The sequence below is a fragment of the Lycium barbarum genome, unplaced genomic scaffold (assembly GCF_019175385.1).
Source record: "Lycium barbarum isolate Lr01 unplaced genomic scaffold, ASM1917538v2 unchr_scaffold_32, whole genome shotgun sequence".
NCBI lineage: Eukaryota > Viridiplantae > Streptophyta > Magnoliopsida > Solanales > Solanaceae > Lycium > Lycium barbarum.
Window position 1 is genome coordinate 3,160 of NW_026843485.1, and position 24,688 is coordinate 27,847.

Sequence of the window (24,688 nt, forward strand, 5' to 3'; positions counted from 1 at the left end):
AAGGAACGAAGAGTAGATAGAATGCATCATTAACATATAAATGAGGTATGAATATGAAACCCAATCACATAACTAACACATTTTGTCGCACAACCTTAGCTACTGGGATTAGCTAGACATTTGCATTAAGTAAGAAACAAAGATAAATAATGTAGCCATAATGCTTACAAAGCTTTTTGGGGAACAACCACAAAATAAAGTGCAAGATTCTTCTTTAAAGCTTCAACAACCAATCATAAATGTTTCTTCCACAAAAAGACAATGATAAGTGCAGTAAATGTCTTTTTCAGAACCCTAGGTGGGTATTTATATCTCCCAAAAACGTGCACAAAGTTAGACAAAAATAACCCTGCAGATGCAACATGCGTCTCGCATAGTGTGTCGCAAGACAAACATGCGAGACGCAAATCGTGCTCAGCAGCCGCACATTGTGCTCTTCCTTTCAGGCTTCCCAGCTTTCTGGCACAGTTTGCGTGATCATTGTTGTTTCGCAAGTTGAACATGCGAGTTGCATGTTGGCCTCGCAGATTGCGCAACCTTTCATCTCTCTTCTTCAGTGGCCTATCACACTTTGCGATGTAATTATGGAACCGTAGGCATGACATACGGTTCGCATGTTGTGCAGTATGTCCTTGTCCTGTTTTGCCTCATTTTGTTCCGTTCTGCTTTCCCAATATTTTCCCTACAAAGTGACAAAAACATGCTAAAAGTAAAACCAAGAATGCTTGAAGAGCCACAAAAGCTTAAGGAACAAGCATCGAATGTGCCGTAATTCCGCGGCTCATCAGTAATCATATATCTTTTACTTTTAAGGGGTTTTTACTAAAAATCAGATTAGGGGATAATTCTTGAGCTAAATCAACAATTAATGATCTGGTTGTGATTACCTAGGGTTCAATTTGCTATTTTACCTGTGGAAATCCCATTTCTCCCTTGTGGGCCCGTTTCCCTAATTTCTAGGGTTAAAATGGACCTAGTTGATATCATAACAATATTAGCATCATTATTCATGATTTCTAATTTAGAATTCGATTGTTCTTAGCCTAGTTTGGTTCTGAGCTTCAGAGAAAGGGCAAGGCGATAGAGTGACTTATTGGTGTTGAAGTTCGGCAGTCTAGATAGGTTATGGTTTACCTTTGGTGAGACTTAGTATAGTGATTCACATATTTATATTATGATGTCGGGGACAGCATGTGAACCTTCGGGTGTGAAGTTGGGATGGATATTGCCTTAGGTTGGGCCCTGATGTGTGTTGGGACTAGCCACCCCGTTATATGTGTTCGATTGTTTAATTGTGTTGGCTTGATGCCATGTGTAGTTGGTAGATAGCGAATGTCGCTTGTTGTCCTGATTTGGGATAGGATTGGCATACCCGTTGTTGGTATTTGTACTATGATACATTATTGGCGTACACACTATTGGTACTTGAGTTATTGATATATATTGGCATACCCACTGTTGGTACTTGAGTTATTGATATATTATTAGCGTACCCCGTTGAGGTACTTGTGATATTGAGCTTACTTGTTAATAATTGACATATGCATTGCACGCATCCTCTCATATTATCATGCATGGCCGATATCCTGTGATGATCTGGTACAGTTGATTGAGCAAAACTGATAGTTGATAAACTCTTTTACTTGAGTGATTGTGAAAAAGGCCGATGTCTGAAGATCCATTCCGGAATCGTTGTTTATATGGAAATGATACTTGATAAACTCTTTTACTTGAGTGATTGTGAGGAGGCCGATGTCCGAGGTTTAATTCCGGAATCGTTGATTTATGAAACTACTATTTGATAACTCTTTTGAGTGATTGTGAGGAGGCCGATGTCTGATGGTTATATTCGGGCATCGTTGTGCATGGCCGATTCCGATGTTATCCCAGATTCGATTATAATGCATGGGCACCGCGGGTCCCCCAGAGTGGTGCCGGTGAGACTCCCCCTGTGAGCAATTAGCCAGGATCCCGTCTGTCTGTTTGGTAAAGATTCGGGATAGATGGCACTCAGACTTCGCGAGTCACACTAGGTTGTGCTGCCGAGGCGTCGATATTTCCATCCGGATTACATGCCTACATCTCATTTGTATAGCATGTCATGGCATCACATTCATACTATTATTGCATTGCACTGCATTATGACTTGAGTGAGATGTCGTGATAACTGTATTGTAATAGATTGTGTTGTTGATTCTATTGTGTTGAGTGTTCCAGGATTAGATATACTCAGACTTATTATATTGGGGTTAATTACTTACATAGGTGTTGATGGATACTCGGTTACGATTATATTGTTCCATGCGTGATTGGTTTACTTGTTTATCTGCGTTATTTTTCTGAATTGTGTTAACTATGCTTAGTCGGCCTATGATGCCTGCCAGTACTGTTGTTTGTACTGGCCTACACTTGCTGCATTCTTTTATGAATGCAGATTTTCAGGCTAGATCTACTTCTCTGACTCGTGGCTGATCGACTCCTCAGCTTCTGCTGGAGTTTTCAGGGCGAGCATGGCATCTGTTGACCTCAAAGACTCTTCTATTGTTTATGTCTTACTTTTCCTTCAAGACATAATTTGAGACATTTTATGTATTATTATTCAGACCAGAGTCATTCGTATTTAGATGCTCTTGTATGACCAGACCAGATACTGGGTGGATTCATTTACTTTCGCATTTATCTATATTTTATTAGGCTAAAATGCGTTGTGACACCTTGTTGCCCAAGTTCATGTGATGGGCATCCACTTTACAATACTCCCCCTTGGATGTCCACTAATTAAATTATGTGCCTCGTTAAAACCTTATTTAGGAAAAAAAAAAACCTGTGGGAAAAAGTCCTACATAAAGGAAAAAGATTACACATATCTAATAATATGCTTTGAGAGTTGCCTCATTAAAAACCTTACCAAGAAAACCTAAATGGGACAAAACCTTGGTTAAGGAGAAAAGATTACAACGCGTATTTAACTCCCCCTGATAATAGTACACATAGTTCTCGAAGATGATGTGTTCCGATCTTGTATATACCAACTTATCATATCTTGAGGTTGGTACTGTGTTTGTGATCAGATCTGTTAAACGACCTGGCTGATAATCTGCATTTTCATTCCTTAGATAGAGTTGCATCATCACCATATAATATTGTTAAAATCACGTCAAGTACATTCTTGACTTGCTTCATAATCTATCTGATGTTACCATTCTATGGTTTGACTGTCATGTATAATAACATGGTTTGACAGTAATCCTTCATGGAAAAAGATAACATATTTGGATCGAACTCTTATGTCGATTAGATGAATGCCCTGAATATCCAAAACACTTGACAATATTTGTTAAGATAAACACATTCATGACATACTTTCATTAGCAGTATGCAATTGATCTTATTTCAATATCTCCATATAGGAGTAAATTATATCATGCTCGTAGTTATAGCAAGATATATAAGTGCATCAATTGCAAAAAGATTTGGTACTTCAAGGCCAATTCAATTTTCTTATTTTAACTTCTTTCAGCAGATAATGTACTGTTTTTGTAAACTCTTCAAGAGCTCCAAAAATATTCATATGAAAGGTTCTGACTATCATAAAGAGACAAGGGTAAACATAGTATATTTGTACCATTCGTCAATGAATATACATTAAGGCGATTTCAGTACATCAACCTTGATTCATTTAATCCATTTAAGGATTATAAACCAGTTTCCCAAGAATATGTATATTCTTCAAGCATTTTGGATCCTTCAGAAATTTTCATATAATTTTTGTCAAGTAAGCCATATAGGTTGTGACAACTTTCATCATTATAAATTGTGACATCTTCTAATGTCTGGACTACAGGTCCCATCGCTTACCAAGATGTATCATATCACTCAGTAATTATTTCTACATCAGCATGCTTTAAGAGACGTAGAACTCATATCCTCACAATCTTATACAATATTGTGCGCCATACTCACAATTCGACATAACTTACTGAGATCTCATCACTTCATTATTTTCAGGTACCTGAACCTCTCATAAGGTTTATGAAGTGTTATGTCATAGCTCTTCAAGAGCACATTGCCTTCTTATTATGATCATTTGCTCCTCCCTTTTTCAAGGATTATTATATTTGGAACCGATTGGTCTATCGTGCTCCGTGCATGCTGTAGACTCTGTCCTTCAGGGACATTAAGAGCATTTTGCGGATGAAATATGAAATAGTTGGGTCAGAAAATTAATGCTTCCAGCATTTGACTTGAATTATCTGAGGATCATACTGATGATAATTCACAACATATTTCTTAGCCGCTTATTGTCTCCCCTCATGTTAGGTAAACTAACATATATCCCCATATCATTTTGGTAATCCATCTTTGTGCACGTGGTAGTTTCATTAATCATATATCGCACATCAAAAGCTATTAGATGGAAATATTTGATTCCTGACCCTGAACCAATTGATAGGGAAGAATTTTGTCATAATCTATTGGTCTAAAGCATACAGTTGTCGTTGTATGCAATATATCATATCTCAGACCATCAGGCCAACATCTGAAGCTCTGTTCTCATAAGCAATGGTTTAGCTATATTATGGAGGCATTCAATGCCAAACCAGCTTAGATATAAACCAGCACTATTAAGATGAATTGTCTTGATTGCATATCTAAAAATTGTGCTTCCAACTCAATTTTGAGCAAACAAATTCGTAAATGTAAAACTTCCAGCTGACAATAAACTTATATGCGACAGTCTTATAGATGCATCTATTTAAGACATCACATTGCAGGTGAATTCAAAATTTTAGGGGATTCAGTCCCGACGCTGGTGTGATCAACATATCATGAGAACAAGCAACACAAAAAAGTTCTTAAAGAATCTTCTAGTTCTTCAATATGTTTAATACTCAATTAGCATGTCAGATTTAAATCAGGACGATCAAAATTGTCTTGTTAACTGATAAAATTATCTGTACCCGTAAACTTCAAGTTTACCATGACAAGTGCTATTTATTTTAATAAACTCCTAGTGCAACAATTGGGACAAGTTCATGGGCGGAGCCACCTTAGGTGAAGGGTGGTCAATTGCACACCCTTTGTCGGAAAATTATGCGGTGTACATAGGTAAAATGTTAGCGATTATGAGTATATATTTAATTTTTCACACCCTTAGCACAAGTGAGAACAAAATTTGCACATCCTTCCCCAAATTCCTGGCTCCGCCACTGGACAAGTTTAAGGGGCTGTGTATGTATTCAGCCTATTAGATAAGATCAAGACGATGCACCTAATCACATAGATAACCTAAAAATCACATGAATAATATCAGGGTGCATGCGCACTTAGTAATTATAGTATTCAAAATTACTTTCCTAACAACCTGTAGTAGGGATACAAAGTATAAACGGCGAATGTATCCCCATTACAAGTTTACAATAATGGCATATCATCTCTTTAATTAAGTAGATCCCAATATGTCAATATCAACAGAAAAGTCATCCCATCCATCACTTTGTCCTTTTAGCATGCAGTTGGCTCTACCATTTCATGGTGGTGATTTTTCTCGTGCAACAATATTGTTGGTGTTTTATCATCAGCTATAACTGCTTCCTCAATTTCACTGCAATTTTCCAATAAACTCGCCTACCATTGAACTCCGTTGTCTGTCGGTCGATGCTTTTGTAGCTAGTTTGCTTCTGATCACTAGTAATAGTCCTTAAATCTTTGTTGTGTTCATCTTTGTCTACTGTGTTTGTGATGCTTTTGTTGGTGCACCAATAAGAAACATTCTTCTTAGTGCTTGAGTAAGTTCCGAGGTTGAGGTCTTATTATTTCATTTTTAGTAATGGCTCTGAATTTTTTGTTAATCTTTTGATGAGGAAGAGGAGCAATAGTATTTAACTTCTTTTGAAAGTGAGTGTTGCAGTAGTTCCTCACGTGGTCTGCTGTTCTTCAATCCATGCACCCTTCCTCACTCCCAACGGTGTACATAATAATGGGTCACACAAATATTAGATTCTGGCAATGACCTAGTTTAAGCAAAGCACGTGACGAAGTAGACAACTATATATCAAATAAAACTAGTATAATGCTCTTTCCACAAATTTGATGTTAGTTTACTACCTTATCAATCTCTCTATATATAATACATGATTGCATTCTAGCAGACGATTTTTGAAATCCACTGACGTAAGTGCGTGGTTGAGTCCAAAATTTTACAAAAAGATGTCAAAACATAAAGAAATAGACTCAGGTAGAAAATAAATAGAGTCAACATATAAAATAATGTCAGTGTTTAACCTAGTTAAATAATGTCATTTTTTCCAGCTAAGGAGGTGTCAATTGACACCCCTTAGCATAAGGTGGCTCAGCCATTGCGTACGTGGAAGGACTCTAACCATGAAGGAGCCTTCCACAGACAGACACCTGCTATAAATTGCACACTCATTTTCAACGAAAACATCCAAATTCGCCACGTCCCCTCTGAGCTATTCTGCCGGCTGGTATCGCTTTTGCTTTTTCCTCTTAAATTTTCTTTTCCCATCATCCTCCACTTGACATGAAGATATTTGACTGAACGCACACAAAATTTTAAAAATTAGCATCGGACATTAAGTTGATGAGAAAAACGTTAAAAGCTGCTTAGTATTTTTTTTTTAAATGCAAAAATGCTTTTAGTAGGGTTTGATCCCACAATCGTAAGGGATTAAACCCAACACTTAACCAGTGCTCCACTCAGTCTAGTTTGATCATGTGTTCGTTCAATTAATATTAGATATATTTTAAGGATTATATACATAATATATCGAGTTTAGTCGAGTAATTATTGACGCGACCCATTTTTTATACATAGATTCGCCGCTGCTTTTAAAGAACTAAAAATAGCATTTCATCACATAAATAATGATGAAAAGCCCAACATGCATGACTTCACCTAAATGAATGTGATAAGAGTTCCAATAAGTCATGTGACACAAGGCGTAGGATGAGTCTAAACTAGTGGAATTATCTGCGCTTCGCGGAGACGAAAATCAAAATACTGCTAAATAGTTATTAATTTCTATAAGAAAAAATAATCTTTACTAATTAATATATCTTCATGATTCTACTCTATATGAAAATAGCTCTCATCTACGATGTAAAAATAGCTAATGTATGTCTTATTTATAGAAAAAATACAGAAATATATATGCCGAAAAGGTGGAATTAAAATGACCAATTTTTGAAATGGAAACGGTTCAAAAAACGCGCGGTTCGAATTTCAGCACAATTAAGATAATTAAAGCATAGCACATTCAATAAAATTAAGAGAATTAAAAGACCGATTTTTTAAGCTTTTTTAACATTACAGATTTTTTTTTTTTTTTTTTTTTATAAAAAGGAGACGCGCTTCATGCGGTCATCAAAAACCTTGGTTAAATTTAAGTAACTTTTTTTACATACTCAAATATTAATAAATAACTAGTTTGATTTTTGAAAAAAATAAAAGTATCTTTTAAATTATCACTCAAAATCAAAACACACATTGATACAAGTTTGCTATTCCAACCCATAGGTAGTCTCTGCAAAACTTAAATTTTCAGAAACTATCCAAAAGTAAAATTAAGCATTACTTATATCTTATTTTGACCAAAGAGCACATGAATGGATTCTGAAATATCTACCAATCAACTACATTTGTTCTAAATAGAAGACATTTTAACCATTCTCATTCCAAAAATCAAAAGTTACCATAAAGATATAATCTGGTACAAAAAAACAAAAAATTTAAAAAACTGAACTAAGTCGCTGACAAAATCAAATTGTAATATTGGACCTGAAAATTCATGAAGAGGTTTAATTAATATGCATTGCTTTTCACTATATAGCAGACCTCATTTTACAAAGAACGCAGGACATCTCTTCAAGCTTCAGCTTCTTCTTTTGCCATCTTATGATGCCAACTTCCTTTGCCACCTTAAGTGAACGTTTGTATGTTTCAACCTTAGAAATTCAGTAATCCTCCCGATAAAGCTTCTACTAAATTTGACTGCTTTATAGTTGTTACTCTTTAATTCTTTCAGTTGTAATTCCACATGCCGTTCTTGAATTTTCTTGAAAAAAGACTAACTTGAATTAAGATAACAAATTCAAAACAACAGTATATGAAAAATAAAGTATATCATTTGGAAATAAGACATGTAAATACATATGAAAATAAGGTACTACGTCTATGCATGTATAGCTGCAAAATCTAAGCAAGAAACCTTGCCATGCCAAAGCAAATGCTCCAAAGACAACTAAACAACCACAGGGCCAAAATATCCTACTCTGAAAAACCTGAACGTAACCTCCATTAGCTAAACATTTCAAATATTGGAGGGGAAGATGGAGAAGCATACACATTTATATGCATTAATTACTCCGTTTAATTAGATAGCAGTAGTTTTTTAGTCCCCCCATATTCCACTGCTTTTGTACTCAAATTCCACCAGAAATTTCATTTCAATTAAGCCTTAGCTGAAACGGTTGATTTTGTGAGAATTGTGAAACGGTGCTGTCTAACATAATTAAGGGAGTTAAATGAGTGTTTTTTATTTTATCTTACATAGCAGATAAATGAGAAAAAATAAGGGAAAAGCCAACAAAAGGAGGAAAAAGATAAGGCCTTTAGTCTTCCCACAGGTGCGGAAGAAGTTCTTCACCCGGCTCCTCAAAGGTCGATTGATTTCGTCGACATTTCAGCTGAGGCTTCCTCCGAAGAGACCCCCCTGCAACGGGCAAGTCGATTTGGGGGGCGGCTGCTGCCGAAGCTGCTCAAAGAACAGAGCCGGCCCCCGAGAGCGAAGCTCCACCGGTCATTGGCCCGTTGCCCGATTATGAGACCGCTGCAACTACGGAGCCCCCTTTCATTGTTGAAGCTGCTGAGGTTGATCCAAGTTCTTCAACCCCGGATCCGAGGCCTTACGAATTTGAGGATATGTTCTCGGTAGGGCTGGGCATAAAATACCGAAAACCGAATTACCGAACCGAACCGGCTATTTCGATATTTCGGTATTCGGGAATTCGGGAATTCGGTTCGGTATTCGGTACTGAACTATAAAATTTAGTATTTCGGGATCGGTATTCGGTATTTACAAATATACCGTTCGGTAATTCGGTAAATACCGAATACCGAAATTAAGTCCACTAGTGAGTAGTCCAGCCCAAATCCGAAATAAAGGCCCATTGTAAAAAAAATTCAAGTGCAGTAGTCCAGCCCAAATCTAATAAAAGTCCCTTTGCTAACACTGTAAATCCCTAATCCATCAGTTTACTACTTCACTTCACAGCTTCACCTTCATTCCTTCAGTACTTCAAATCTCCCCAAGTCTGATATTTTCCCTTATAAAAAAAGGTATCCTAGTTTGTCAAGCACAACCATTTAGAAAAGAATTTTTTTTATTATACAAGATTCATTTGAGTTTGAGTTTATTGCTGTTAATCTCTATTTATCGGACTGCATCTGTGTTTTACAGATACGGTAATGCCAACGTGTGGAAGATTTTCATAGATCTGTTCGATTACTTTCCTCTCACAGCTTTGGTTAGTATGCGTTTTTTGTTTTAGCGTATATTATGGATTTGTGTTTTTCTATATATATGTATATATTTAAAATACTCGTAAGTATTTAGCTGGTGTTAGTGCTTTAACCTCTTGGCTTCAGATATTTAAGTATCATCTCAGCTCCAACTGCGAAGTGTGAAGTCTCTTTTCTCACATTAGGTTTTTCTCATTCCTTCCTCAAGGAGAAAACAATGGTGAGATTCACTAATTTAAGCTTCTTTAATAGCTTCCGTATTGTATTTTTTGGTTTTGTTTTACCCTTCCAATGCTTCGTTGTTGTTGTTTTTGGGAGAGAAATATATGAATGGATAGTATCCATAGCAGTAGTATTTGGGAGAGAAAGAAAGATATTTGTTAAATTTGTCTCTTTCGTTTCTGGGAAATTAAATGGGTTGAAGATTTTTTTTTGTCTATGATGATTGTTATATTTGATTTACTGGACTTGAAATTGTAAAGATCTGTGAACTTCATTTGATTTAACATTAGTTAATTTGACCTTAATACTCCGAATCAAGCCGCATAAATTAAAATAGAGGGAGTATTTTGTTTCTTGTTTACTGTATTGCTTCTGGATTAATCATTCTCTTTCTTTATGAAGTTCTGGTTACTTCCTTTGTTTGATGGTCCAGCTTCACTGCTGGTTCATTTTGGGTAAATTTATTGAACGGTTGTGTCATGAGTAGTTGTGTGAAGCCAAAAGAACAGACGGAGGCCAATCCAGTAATGCTTCTCCATGGTTTTGATAGGTATGCCTCATATTAAGCTAATGTTTTGACTACTTTCTCTTGTTGTGCTATGTGTTTTTCATTATCCCTCATTGTTCAACTCATGTTTAGAGTGGAGGTACACATTTCCGATGCTTGAGGAGGCTGGATTAGAGAATGGGCAGTTGATATCTTAGGATGGGGTTTCTCTGATTTAGGTATTTCTTCTTGATGAGCAAAAAAATGGTATTACCGAATACCGTACCGAACCGAAATTTGATTTACCGATTCCCGAATACCGAACCGAAGTTTGAAAGTTCGGTATTTGGTATATACTTTCAATTACCGAATACCGAATTACCGAACCCGAACTTTAAAAATACTGAACCGAATACCGAGCGCCCAGCCCTAGTTCTCGGGCACCCCTCCCGCTACCGGCGAAGCTGCAGGATTCGGGCATCTCCCGATCACTCGGGCCACGAGGTCGGCCAGCCGGACCTCCGAATCTGGGGCCAGGGACAACTTGGTGCGTATCATTCCGGCCCCAAGCGTGGAGCCGAGGAGAACAAAATCGGTTATGGTCACTGTCCCTGAGGATTGCAGCTTTCTTTCTCGTCCGGTGGGTGTGGCGAGCTATCTGAGGCCTCTTGCCTCGGATTCGGACTAGCGGAAGATGACCGGGGTCTCTTGGCAGTGCCTCATTAACGAGGGTATGCATGCAGGCAACCGGGTAAGATTTTTAGCCGTCCTTGCATAACTTTACCGAGAATTTTAGCCTCGTTTTGTTCAAGTTTTTAACTTGATTTACTTGCAGAGTGTGGTGCTCGTCAACGAAGCCTTCATCCGTGCCCAGCAAGAGATGGACGATCTTAAGGGCCAACTGGATGCCCAGGGCCGGGAAACGGAGAAATAGCTGCACCTTCTTCAGGAGAAGGAGGAGGAGTTGAACCGAGCAGTCGCTCTTTCCAATCTCTGACCCAAGCTTGAAGCAGCGAAGACTGAAAACCGTCAGTTAAAGAGTGAGCTGGCCGCGATGGCCGAATACAATCGGAGTCTCAAAGCTGACAAGATCGGCCTTAGCCGAGACAACGCTCAAATTTCCTCAAGGCTTGGTGAGCTCGAAACTACCTTCTCCCAACTCCGGGAGAAGCTGGATTTGGTGAAGTCGGATGCTGCGAGCTTGGCCGAGAGGAATCGGCTGCTCGAATCTGAGAGTGCCCGATATCAAGAGCGTGCGAGGGTGTTCGAGGAGAAGGCGGAGAGGAGGGCCCAGATGTGTGATGATCTGAAAAACGAGCTTAAGGAGACGGCCGATGCAAATGACACTCTCCAGGCCGAGCTTCAATCCGCCATCCAAATGTAGAATGCTCTTGGAGAGGCTCGGGATGCTCTAGCGACGAAGTTAGCCCAGGCCGAGGCTGATTTGGACGATTCTTTGAAGAGCGTTGAGGCCGCCGAGGCTCATGCTACCATTGCCGCTGAATACGAAAAATGGAAATCTCGGAGGATCACCCTTGAACAAGCCGAGCATGGTTTTACGGATCTGCCGGCCCTTATTCTCGAGGCTAAAAGAATCGAGGAAGAGGCAAAGGGTGCCCTCGGGACCGACTCTGATGACTCCGAGCGGACAATGTCCGAGCACTCCGGCTCCAGCCATTCCGGATAGATTAGGGCCTGTACTTAGCCTTTTGTTATTTTTTGCCTTTGTAGGAGTTTTCAATGTAAAAATCCTTCGTTATAAATGGAACATGTATTTTCCTTGACTCTTCACTTTGCTTGAATGTTTTGTTATGGTTTCCGCCCGAATTGTCGGTTTCGTTTTTAAGGAGTCATTATTTCTACCTGTGCCTATATATCGGCATTTTGCCTCATCCGGTACATTTTGTCCGAGAATTTTATTGAGTTTTTGCCCGTGGGACTTATCTTATGCTTTGTGAATAAGGACATCTCCGAATCACAACGGGCATTTTTAGGGCCGGAATTTTTCCGCTATTTTTACCTTTTAGGGCCGATATTTTTCGGACACCGGAATCTCAGCCTTAGCTGAATTTTGATGTAGAAGTCCCCGTCTGTAGGGTTACCAATTTTGGCTCGGTTCACTATGAGCTTGTTGCCTTTGCAAAATTTCGACCGTAGCGCCCGGTATCGGGTATATAGGAATGAAGTAGTGCCGAAATACAGCAGTAATCCTTGGGGTAAGGTGTTTTACCAGAAAGACATTTCGATAATATTATCCAAACTTTCGATAATTTTTGCATTGCAAATGTTTATATACATGAGAACGAACTTTTTCCTCCTGCCTTTGTCGTAGCAAGTACTAAATGGACACGATTCATTCTGATCGTTTGGTCCTTGCATCGGAACCTAATGCAGAAGGTCCGATTCTTTGTTTTGCCGTAGCAAATATTGCGTGGACACGATTCATTTTGATCGTTTGGTCCTTATATCGGGACCTAACATTTTTGGTCTGATTTTGCTTGTTGAGGGCAGCCTCCGGCTTCGGCTAACCGGGGCAAACTTCGGAATGGGTGTGGTAGTCCCCTATCTCTTAGCCGAGCCGCAAGATCGGGTGAGTGCTATTAAGTCCCCATTCATTGGGTGTGACCCCGAGAATCCGGACGTTTGTCCTTTATCTTTGTCAAGTAACACGTTGTACTTGTTACCTCATTAAAAACCTTGTCAGAAAACCCATTTTGGGACAAAACCGCACTAAGGAAAAGAGTGCAACACGTGTTTTCAGAATTAGGTTCTTCTCTTTGCCCGGTACCCGATTTCCTGCAAAAAGAAAGGGTCAAAACAGAAAAACATGGGGAGTTCATACCTCAGCAGTAGTATCTTTTTAGATGAGCCACGTTCCAATTATTGCGCAACCGTTGCCCGTCCATGGTCTCCAGCTGGTACGATTCTTTACCCGTTACCTCGGTTATCTTGTAAGTTCCTTCCTAGTTCGGACGCAGTTTTCCTTCGTTGGGATTCTTGGTGTTCAAGGTAACTTTTCGGAGCACCAAGTCCCCAACTTGGAAATGACGAAAATTGGCTCTCCGATTGTAGCACCTTTCCACCCTCTGTTTCTGGGCTGCAATACGGACCGACGCGTTTTCTTGGAGTTCGTCCGTGAGGTCGAGTCTTACGACCATGGCCTCCTCGTTTGACTCCTCGGTCGTATATTGGAATCGGAGGGTCGGTTCACCAACTTCTACGGGAATAAGGGCTTCAGCCCCGTAGACCAATGAGAAAGGAGTTTCCCCCGTGCTTGATTTCGATGTAGATCTGTAAGCCCATAACACCTCCGGTAATATTTCTCTCTAATGATGCTTTGATGCTTCAAGTCTTTTCCTCAGATTTTGGATTATTGTCTTGTTCGTGGATTCCGCCTATTTGTTTGCACAACGGTGATACAAAGTTGATACAATTTTTTTGATCTTCAACCCTTCGAGGAATTTGTTGACTTTGCCACCCATGAACTGGGGCCCGTTATCACAAGTATCTCAGCGGGGATGCCGAAACGACAGATGATGTGATCCCATATGAAGTCAATGACTTCTTTTTCTCTGATTTTTTCAAAGGCCTGCGCTTCAACCCATTTGGAGAAATAATCAGTCATAAACAAAATAAAACGGGCTTTACCTGGTGCCCATGGTAATGGACCGACGATGTCCATTCCCCACTTCATGAAAGGCCAGGGTGACACCACCGAATGCAACAACTCCCCGGGCCGATGAATCATCGGAGCATGTCTCTGACACCCGTCGCATTTACGGACAAACTTCTTTGAGTCATCCTCCATCCGGTTCCAATAATAACCGGCCCTGATAATCTTTCGGACCAAAGCATCGGCACCGGAGTGATTGCCGCACGTTCCTTCGTGCACCTCTCTCATCACATACTCCGTCTCTCCGGGACCCAAACATTTGGCCAGGGGTCCGAAGAAAGACCGTCGATACAATTGACCGTCTACTAAGCAAAAACGTGCAGCTTTGGTTGTTAATGACCGTGATTCTTTTGGGTCATTCGGGAGCCTCCCATCACGCAAGTAGTCGACGTACTTGTTGCGCCAATCCCAAGTTAAACCCATTGTGTTTATTTCGGCGTGTCCGTTTTCTATCGCCGTGTTTAACAAGTGCACCGTTGTCCCGGGGTTGATTTCCTCCCTTTCGACCGAGGATCCCAAATTTGCTAATGCATCGGCTTCGCTGTTTTCCTCCCTCGGTATGTGTTGTATGGTCCATTCTTTAAATCGATGTAGTATCACTTGGATTTTTTCAAGATACCTCTGCATCCATTCGTCCTTGACCTCGAAGACGTCGTTCACCTGGTTTACGACCAAAAGCGAATCGCACTTTGCCTCGATTATTTCGGGCCCATAGTTCGGGCCAATTCCAAACCTACAATCACAGCCTCATACTCGGCTTCATTGTTAGTCAATTTAGCAGTTCTAATAGACTGTCGAACGGCATCCCCTGTCGGGGTTCTAAGGATGATTCATAGCCCGGAACCTTTGAGGTTCGAGGCCCCGTCCGTATGTAGCGACCAAATACCCGAGGCTTTCCCCGAGGTCAGCAGAAGTTCTTTCTCAACCTCGGGGACCAGAGCCGGGGTGAAGTCTACCATGAAGTCGGCCAAGATCTGGGACTTGATGGCCGTTTGAGGTTTGTACTCGATATCGTACCCGCTAATTTCTACAGCCCATTTAGTTAGTCTACCCGATAATTCTGGTTTATGCATGATTTTTTTAGGGGGTAAGTAGTTACTACACATATTGGATGGCATTGAAAGTAGGGCTTGAGCTTTCTAGAAGCGCTTACCAATGCCAATGCCAATTTTTCCAAGTGGGGATAACGGGTCTCCACATCCCCCAAAGTTCTACTCATGTAATAGATAGGGAATTGTGTACCTGATTCTTCTCGAACCAAAACGCCACTTACCGCTACCTCGAACACAGCAAGGTAGAGAAAAAGCGGCTCATCCGCCTTCGGTGTGTGCAGTAGCGGGGGGCTAGACAAGTATCTCTTCAATTCTTGTAAAGCTCTTTGGCACTCCGGTGTCCAAGCGAAGTCAGTCTTCTTCCTTAGTAAGGAGAAGAAACGATGACTCTTGTCCGAGCACCTCGATATAAAGTAACTCAACGCCGCTATCCTTCCGGTGAACCTCTGTACTCCTTGACGTTATTCACCACCTCGATAACCTCGATGGCCTTGATCTTGTCCGGGTTGATTTCAATCCCCCGGTTTGAAACCATGAAACCCAAAAATCTGTCGGACCTTGCCCTGAAGGCACATTTTTCCGTGTTGAGCTTCATGTTATACTTGCGGAGCACGTCGAAGGTTTCCTGCAAATGTTTTAAATGGTCCTCTGTTTCCAGGGACTTGACTACTAAGTCGTCAATATAAACTTCTATTATTTTCCCTAGTTGTTCTTCGAACATCTTATTAACTAGACGTTGATAAGTTGCACCGATATTTTTTAATCCAAAAGGCATTACATTATAACAGTAAGTCCCATACCGGGTAATGAAGGACGTTTTCTCTTGATCCTCCGGGTGCATCCGAATTTAGTTATACCCGGAGTAAGCATCGAGAAAACTTAACATCTCATGCCCGGCCGTCGCATCGATCATTCTATCAATGTGAGGTAATGGAAATGAATCCTTCGGGCATGCCTTGTTTAAATCCTTATAATCAACACACATTCGGAATTTATTACCTTTCTTGGGCACCACTACCACGTTAGCTAGCCAGTCTGGGTACTTTACCTTCCGGATAAAACCTATTTTTAAAAGGTTTGTTACCTCGTCTTTTACGAAGGCGTGCATCGCTTCCGCCATGGGCTTTCTCTTCTGTTTTACCGGGGGAAACTTCCCGTCCAAGCTAAGCTTGTTAGTTGCCACTTCTGGTGATATACGTGTTATATCTATATGGGACCATGCGAAACAATCTGCGTTAACTCGAAGAAATTCAATTAACTTGTTCCTGAGCTCCGGGGTTAGCCCCGTGCCCAGGTATACCTTCTTGTCCGGTAGGTACTCAAACAAGATGATCTGCTCCAGCTCCTCTACGGTCGACTTGGTTGCATCCGAGTCATCCGGTACGACGAATGACCTGGGTACATCGAAATCATCCTCTACATACCCCGGATCCGACCGGGTGTGCTTTGATTGCTATTTGGTGTCCTCTCCTCCGGTTAGATCTTCTTCCTTCTGAACCGAATCTTTAGGCCGGGTTATTACTTCCCCGACTGCGAACATCTCCCTTGCAGCGGGTTGCTCACCTCGGATGGTTTTTATCCCTTCCGGGGTGGGGAATTTCAGCAGCTGATGTAGTGTTGAGGGCACGACCCTCATGCTATGCATCCAGGGTTTGCCCACTAATACGTTATACTTTATGTTCCTTCGATCATATGGAACACCATTTTATGGATAGTGCCATCGACGTTTACAAGCAATGAGATCTCCCCCTTTGTGGTTTCGCTCGCCATGTTGAACCCGCTGAGTACCCGGGCTACCGGTACGATCTGATCGAGGAGCCCTAGCTGTTCGACCACTCTCTACCGGATGATGTTGGCCGAGCTACCTAGGTCAATCAAAATACGTTTAACCTTAGTTTTAAAGATAAGTACAGAAATTACCAATGCATCATTGTGCGGTTGAATGATGCCCTCCGCGTCCTCATTGCAGAAAGAGATAGAACCCTCGGATAAATAATCCAGGCTGCGCTTCTCGCGAACAACAGAGACCTTGGCCCGTTTCATCACCGGCCCTCGAGGGGCATCGGTGCCCCCAACTATCATGTTTATTGTATGCTAGGGTTCGACTGGCTCGACCCTTCGTTGCGGCTCCCTTTCCTTATAATGACTTTTGGCTCGTTCACTCAGCAGTTCTCGAAGATGACCATTCTTCAGTAACCGGGCTACCTCCTCTCTCAGCTGGCGACAATCCTCGGTTCTGTGACCTTGGGTTCCATTGGTATTCACACACCATGCTCGAGTCTCGTTGGCCCGGCTCCGACCTTAGAGGTCTTGGTCATCTTACATCCGGGACACGACCAATGGACGAAATGAGGCCCGAGGTACTGACGTTGAAGTTGTACTCCGATATCTTTGGTAAGTCCTTGTTGCCGGCAGAGCTTCCGGCATCGCACCTGAATGAGAGACCCCGGCTTTTCGATGGGCGCTCGACCCGTTTACTACCCCGACCGGAGAAGCGGCTTGGGCTCACCCTTGATTTCTCCGACCTAAAGTTTTGCTTCTCCGAATAGGAGTATGGCCGATACCTTTCCCTCGACAATTCGGCCTTCGCTTCGTAACCCTTCCTTGGTCTCTCAAAACTTTTATTCACATTTATTGGCCCCGGGGGAAGCTCGAATTGATCATCCTTCACCCGAATCTTCGACTCATATCGGTTATGGAAGTTGTTTAAACCCAAAAATCTTATCCCGAAGCTCAGCCTTTTTGCTGGGTGGGAACCATTTTTTTAGAAAGATATTGGCCAGCTCATTCCAGGTATGAATAGTATTGCTCGGGAGCTTCTCATACCATTCCCTAGCTTGGCCAGCTAAGGAATATTTGAAAACCCGCAGTCGCAGTGCATCAGCAGGAACAGCACCTTGAGATTGTTGGGAACTTACATGCACGAAATTCTTTAGGTGTCGAAGTGGACAGTCCTCCGAAGAATTTCGGAAATAGCCTTCAAGTTTCAATAGCTGATAGATAGAACTATCAATTTTGAAATTAGCATTTCCTGTTCTCGGGGGAACTACAGCAGAAGCATAATCAGCTTCGTCGATGAATTCTGCAAATACATTCTCATCCTCCTCTTCTTCTGGTGCAGGATGGTTCACTTCGATCCCCCCTTGGTTCCCTTGATTGCGATGGGGTCTTCCAGCCATGTTCACCTGGTTCACTAAAACAGCAAACGAGGTGTGATGGGATAGAAAAAGTTTTAAACAATAGTACACAACAATTAGTAATTTCTGAACCGTATTCCCCGGCAACGGCGCCAAAATTTGATACGCTCAAATTACACCTATTAATGGCGTAAAGCGGACGTTGTCAAATATAGTAACCCAACAAGGTTGGGTTCGAATCCCACAGGGAATATGGAGAGAAAAGAGTACTATTCGTATGCGGTACCGGTCTTTAAATGCTTTAATCCTATTCCGGATAGTTTGAATTGATTGTTGAATAAAGTAATTTAATACTTTGACTTAAAATGTAATTAATGTGAGAGAGAGAGAGACTAAGGTTGTGTTCCCCAATTTGATTAGATATTATGCTTCAGGTTTCAAAGTGATATACTTCTAATGGTTGTTCTATGAATATGCACTTGGTCTCTTAAAGACTTCTTAATGTTTCCCAACAGTTAAGCAGTATTTCCTCTTTATGATTCTTCCGAATATAAAAGAGTTACAATCGAAGAGCGACCAATGATGCCAATTTAGACTTATTCTTATTCCTACGTTAGTCTATTAAACGAGGGTTAACGCCTCGAGTCATTGTTATTCAATCTTACCAATATTGACTCTCTTTCCCAAGAAAAGTCAATATAATGGCTTCGGCTAATGCTTGCAATCATTACCCAACGTTACAACTCAAAGATAGAATAAATAACAACAACCATTATGCATATATCAATAATAGAAACCCATTCACATAATACCCATCATGGGATTCACAACCTTAGAATTGAAATTAGCTACTCATAATGTTTCTTGATAGAAAGAGCTTAAAGATTAACACAATACACTTACAATACTAATACAAGATGGAATGAGAGTGAAGTTGTTGCCTTAAATGCTCCAACCACTTCAAGATTAAGAACCTATGGTTTATGCCTCTAAAATAAAATCTGAATCTTGAATTAAAACCCTACATTATGTATTTATAGAGCCAAAAATCGCGCCAAGTTTCTGGACAAAAATGCCCTTACGCCGCATTGTTACGGACTGTAACTCAGGTTACGGTCCGTCCTTCATTTCGTCATTTGACCACTTTGACGTTACGGCCACCATGCGACGGACCGTACCCTGTGTTACGGTCCGTCCTTCTGAAGCGTAAGTGGTGACAATTACTTGGCAACTCTCTGGAATTTTGGATGATGTTACGGTGAAGGGTTACGGACCGTAACACTGAACCGTAACACTGAAGGTTTTATTGAAACTCTCTGTAAATTTAGCTCATGTTACGGTGACATGTTACGGACCGTAACATGAGTTACGGACCGTAACACTCCACCGTAACACTGATAGTTTCAATGAAAACTTTCTGGAAATTCAGGCCCTGTTACGGTTCAAAGGTACGGACCGTAACATGAGTTATTGACCCTGTTACGGTCCGTAACATGAGTTACGGTCCGTAACATAAGTTACGGAGCGTCGCTTAGCTCCAATTTGTCCATTTTTTCAGCATTACTTCTCATTTCCAATCCTTAGTTAATCAACCCTATAAAACACAAAAATAACATAAGAAACAATGTAAAAACACTTAAAATCAAGCAACATGTCTAGTTACAAAGGCATAAAATGTGCTAAAATTAACGGCACATCAACACCCCCAACTTAAGCTTTTGCTTGTCCTCAAGCAACTACAACAATACTCGCTACTAACACACGACATCTTAGCAAAATAAGAATGACTACGGTGGGTTTGGCATGTGTTGTTAGCATGGACTCTTCGATCCAAGAAAAATATTTAGGCTCTTATCCATCTCCTGTTTGTGACACAAAACGCACATTTCAGAAAAATTTCAATTAACTATGCAACCTCAATTAATGACACAATCATAGTACGGGGGTCTTTATGCACATGAATTTCAACTTCCGGAAAGCCAGTTACTTTGAAACCTACAATCCTTATGCCCTCACATAGACCAAAGAATTTCCCAACACACATTTACGACATAAATGGGACAGAAGACTAAAGAGACAGAAGAACACTCACACTCACAAAGAAATTTGCATACCATGCGTGCACAAACCATAGGCTTGCCTTTATTTTCCATGCATTCAACTCTGAACAATTTGATTGTGATCACATTAGGACCTTTTGGGCTTGTAACGTTGGCTTAGGGACGGGTAGGATGAATATTTGGGTATCGGTGACTCACTCTCCTCGACACTTCTTTTTGACTTCATTCATCATTCTTCCTATCATTTCCGACCCTCCATCTTTAGCGTGGATTTATTTAGAACTTATATACCTATATATCTATTTTTTTTTTTTTTTTATATATATGCTGAATTATGTCCCTTTATATTCGTGATCACCCCCAACAGGCCTTTGGCCTCATTTTCCGCGTCTTGACTTATCACCCCCAACTTAGGCTTTTAGCCTCATTTTCCACACTTTTGACTTGTCACCCCCAACTTAGGCTTTTAGCCTCATTTGTCATTCTTCCGTGTCAAGGAGGGACTTGGTGCCAAATGGGATTATTCACAGAAGGGAAATAGGTTAGTTCATGGTTAATCGAAGAAAAAGTCTATAGGCTCAAAAATGGGAGACTAGGGATCATTTTCTGTACGGGCCAGGCTCATTTAAGATACTTGGGGGTTAATACAAAGAAATCCTAAGATCACTTCACAATCAAATTCTCCTTAGAATTCACGCACGACCAACCGGGCAAGTTCTACATTGCAAGCATCATATGCAAATAGAAGCTAAAAACTCACCACACAATGGTATAAGGATTGTTTAAATATTCCGACTTCATTTCCGTTTGAAGATTTCATATGCATAAACACCCTTTCTTTGCAATGTCATTAAAAGAACCATACATGTCAATATCAACAACTCATTTTTTATGTGTATCACAAATTATTTTTCGGAGGGATATCATTGAACTTGTAAAAACCATTTATATCTATGCTAGAAACACGGACCACTACCACTTAAGTCATCATTACTTTACTTCTATATTAAACATCCTAAACATGCTAGGTTTAACATACACATAGCATTCTTCGGGAATAGAAACACATAGCAAAGAACAGCCGAAGAACGTCCTAACACATACTTGCTAATAAAAATAATACCAACAAAACAAAACAATAACAATTGTCTTAAACACATGCTTATTATCACAATTTTGGGATAAAATACCCATCAAAACAAAAATACTAAAAACAATCTCCAGTATACTAAAACAGCAATCCCAACAACCAATCAGTAAATACTACACCCCCAACTTAAAAGCATGCATTGCCCTCAAAGCATCAAGATAACGCATTAAAAAATGGAGGGCCTCCCTGGAGCGCACTAGGCACTCAGATCTGTCGCAGCATCATGGGGTGGAGCAGTGGGTTGGGGAGCCAGCTCAATGGGCTGAACTGAGCTAGAAGTAGCTCCTGCGGTGTCGGAACTTAACCGGGACTCCTGGCGGATTCTTTTCAAAGTACGCCGCTCCTCTTCCTCATTCTGTGGGCGCAACTCAGCATATGGATCAAGACTTTGGAGAATGGGCTCGAGATCTGGCGATGCTCTGCTTCGCTTCCCTTTGTCCACAGAGGGGATATCCTCCTCCAACTCCTCGTCGTGCTGTTCCTCAACCGTGTCTTCGTTGTCATCATCCCCTAGTAGGCTCTGAACCGGCTGGTATAGGCTCTGTACCAACTCCGTGTGTACTTTAGGAACCTGGTCTGTCGCCACAGCCACTTCCTGGGCCTTCAATTTCTGCACATCATCCTTGACACACCGCAACTCACTCCGAATAGCGCCCAATTCCAATGTAGGGTGTGTCCTAGTCAGCTCAGTCATCCTGCCCTCAATACCATCTATTCGGGAGTGGATTTGTAGGTGGTCCGCAGCCATTTGTTCTTTTATCGGTCGCAGCGCTGCATCAATAGCCCTTTTTGTGTATAATTTTAGCTCAGTCATGATCTGCTTGACCTGCCTATCTGTCCGATCCGCTTGCAGGACCACTGCCCCAAAATTGTCCCGGTTGAACATCATTTTTCTCGCAAGCTCGGGTGGGACTCCTGGTGTTGCCTGCGGTGGTGCTGGGCTTGCTCCAGTGGAAGAGGTAGGACCACCCGAAGTAGGTGCGGCTGGAGGTGGCATAGGCTGTGTAGCATGATCAGCCGGTGGAGCCTCAGAATCTGTGGGCTGATCCGCAGCAGCTCCCTCTTCACCCATGATAGCCAAGGGTATAACATCTGACCCCGTAGGCCCCTCCGGCACCTCAGAAACCGATGCAGAGGGCAACGAACCCTGGCTGAACACCTCATCTTTCCCTTTTGTGATGTCATAAATATGGCTGGCAATCACACTGTGATCGATATGGGGTAGGGGTTCTGGTTCTGCACGCAAGCATAGTAGCGTAAGCAGGCATGGATGAATGAGGGAAGTGGCCGGCTGGGTGGCTCTCTCTCGGAGGTCTTCGGCTATCAGTCGTCCGAAGTTGATCTTATATCGCGACATTATGGAAGCCACAAGAACAGCCCTGTCTGGAGTCAAATAATTATCTGATTGGGTAGGACGGATGCAAAACAGAACAATTTGCCACCAAAACTTTGCCTCTGGCGTTAGGGTGTTTTTCCAAATCCGCGTGGTGGCTGTCAACTTTGGCACTATGGCCCATTCAGGATCTGTTGTCCGTGCAATAACAGAAGCTACCCATTTTCGGACGGGGATTGTATCCTTCTGTTCAATTTTGTAGGCCAACTCCCCTTCTTCCGCTGTTGTAGGCTCTATATAATCTTCCCCGAATAGTGTTTTATTTATAGCTGATGGAGAGACATCTATCTTCTTTGTCCGGAATACAACCTCATTCATTGCCGGTACTTGAGTTGCTCGCTGCCCTTTCTTCACTACTTTGAATACAGCTGCCCCATATGAAGCGTAGAATTCCCTAACAAAAATCGATATGTAGGACCCAACGGGGTTTTTCAAAAACTCCAACTTGTGGAATCGGATAGTATCACTAATGCCGGGATATCCTTCTATTCCATCGAAGATGACATTCCGTTCCTCGAAAATACTCCGCCTTGGGTCCATTCCCTCACCTTTTACCCGCTCACACCCCTTGTTATACAAATCTTCAGATCCCTCCACATTAAACCGGAGGATCTTCTCAGTCATAGCTTGCAGCCGAATGTCAAGTTTCCTTCTTTCCTGTTCGCGCTCTTTTTCGCGCTCCTCCGCATTAGGCTGTCTAATGGGTGGTTGAGGTCGGTGTGTTGGTGTGATAGCCCGCTGGGGTTCACTTTGGCTCGACGAACTCGACGAGCTCGACTCTCTTAACTCCTCAGTCGAGGAGGAAATTTCTGATTGTGGGTCTGGTTGGCTGGGTGCAACTGGTGGGGGTGGCTTGCTAGGTGCGACCGGCCTCTTTTTAGGCATGGCGTCCTTGATCAGATCATCGTCGCGCAGCCGTGAGGTTACCTTGCTTGCAGCACGACCTTTTCCTTTTTGCGCGACCTTAGGTGAAGCCTTCTTTGATTGTCGTGGTTTACCCATACCTGTGGAAGGAAAAGTTAGATATGATGTACGAGAAATTTTACACCTTATGAATTTAAGCCAAAGACTTTAATTAGGTCAGGTACCGTAACACAGTCGACGGTCCGTATCGTAGGATACGGTTCGTAACGTCTCACCGTAACATGCTCAAAATTTCCAGAAAAGTTACTGGAAATTTGAGAGGTGTTACGGTGTGGTGTTACGGTCCGTAACATAGGATACGGACCGTAACATCCCACCGTAACATCAGCCAAATTTACAGAAAGTTCTCATGGAAATTATTGGTGTTACGGTGCGATGTTACGGTCCGTAACGTACGTTACGGTCCGTAACACATAATGACGGGCAACGGATTAGCAAACAAATGACTTGGCCAAATTTTCTCATTTTAAGCACGAGGCCAAGATTTTCGACTTAATGTCCCATGGGTATGTTGTAAAACAATATTATATCCCCTCACATGCCTCGGGTTACTCAGACTTCACCCGGTTTTATTAAAGTTTTTATTGGGGACTTTTATCGAACAGTTGGTGGGCAAACCGATTTAGTAATTTCACAAATGAAACCTTTAACCGAATTTGCCCTCCAATTCAGTGGGAAGCAATTGCTCGTGCCCAAGAATCTTTTAAACAGCACCAATACCAATCCCAACCCCCAACCATTGTCAAATCCCCCATAACTTATCAATTGAAATTCAAACTCAACCAACACAGCCCAAAACACGAATTTCAACGCATATTATACGAAATTACTCATCAGCATCATAGAACTCGCATTGATTGCAAAAAGAAAAGAGCAAAGACATGTAATACCTGATCGTTGGCGATTTTAAGGATGAAACTCAAACTTACAACAGGGATTGTGATAAGAAGATAGTAAAGAGATTTTTAGAGAAATATGGGGGAGAATGGAAAGATGAAGAGAGGAGGATGTGAAGAAGAGAAGAGAGGATTTATGAGGGAGAGGGA

At 41.5% G+C, this 24,688-nt stretch overlaps 1 pseudogene; it reads right to left on the reverse strand.

Annotated features, from left to right (window-relative positions):
• Positions 1–5,439: 5,439 nt before the first annotated feature.
• Positions 5,440–24,688, reverse strand: part of LOC132625697 (uncharacterized) — a 47,023-nt pseudogene continuing 27,774 nt past the window's right edge.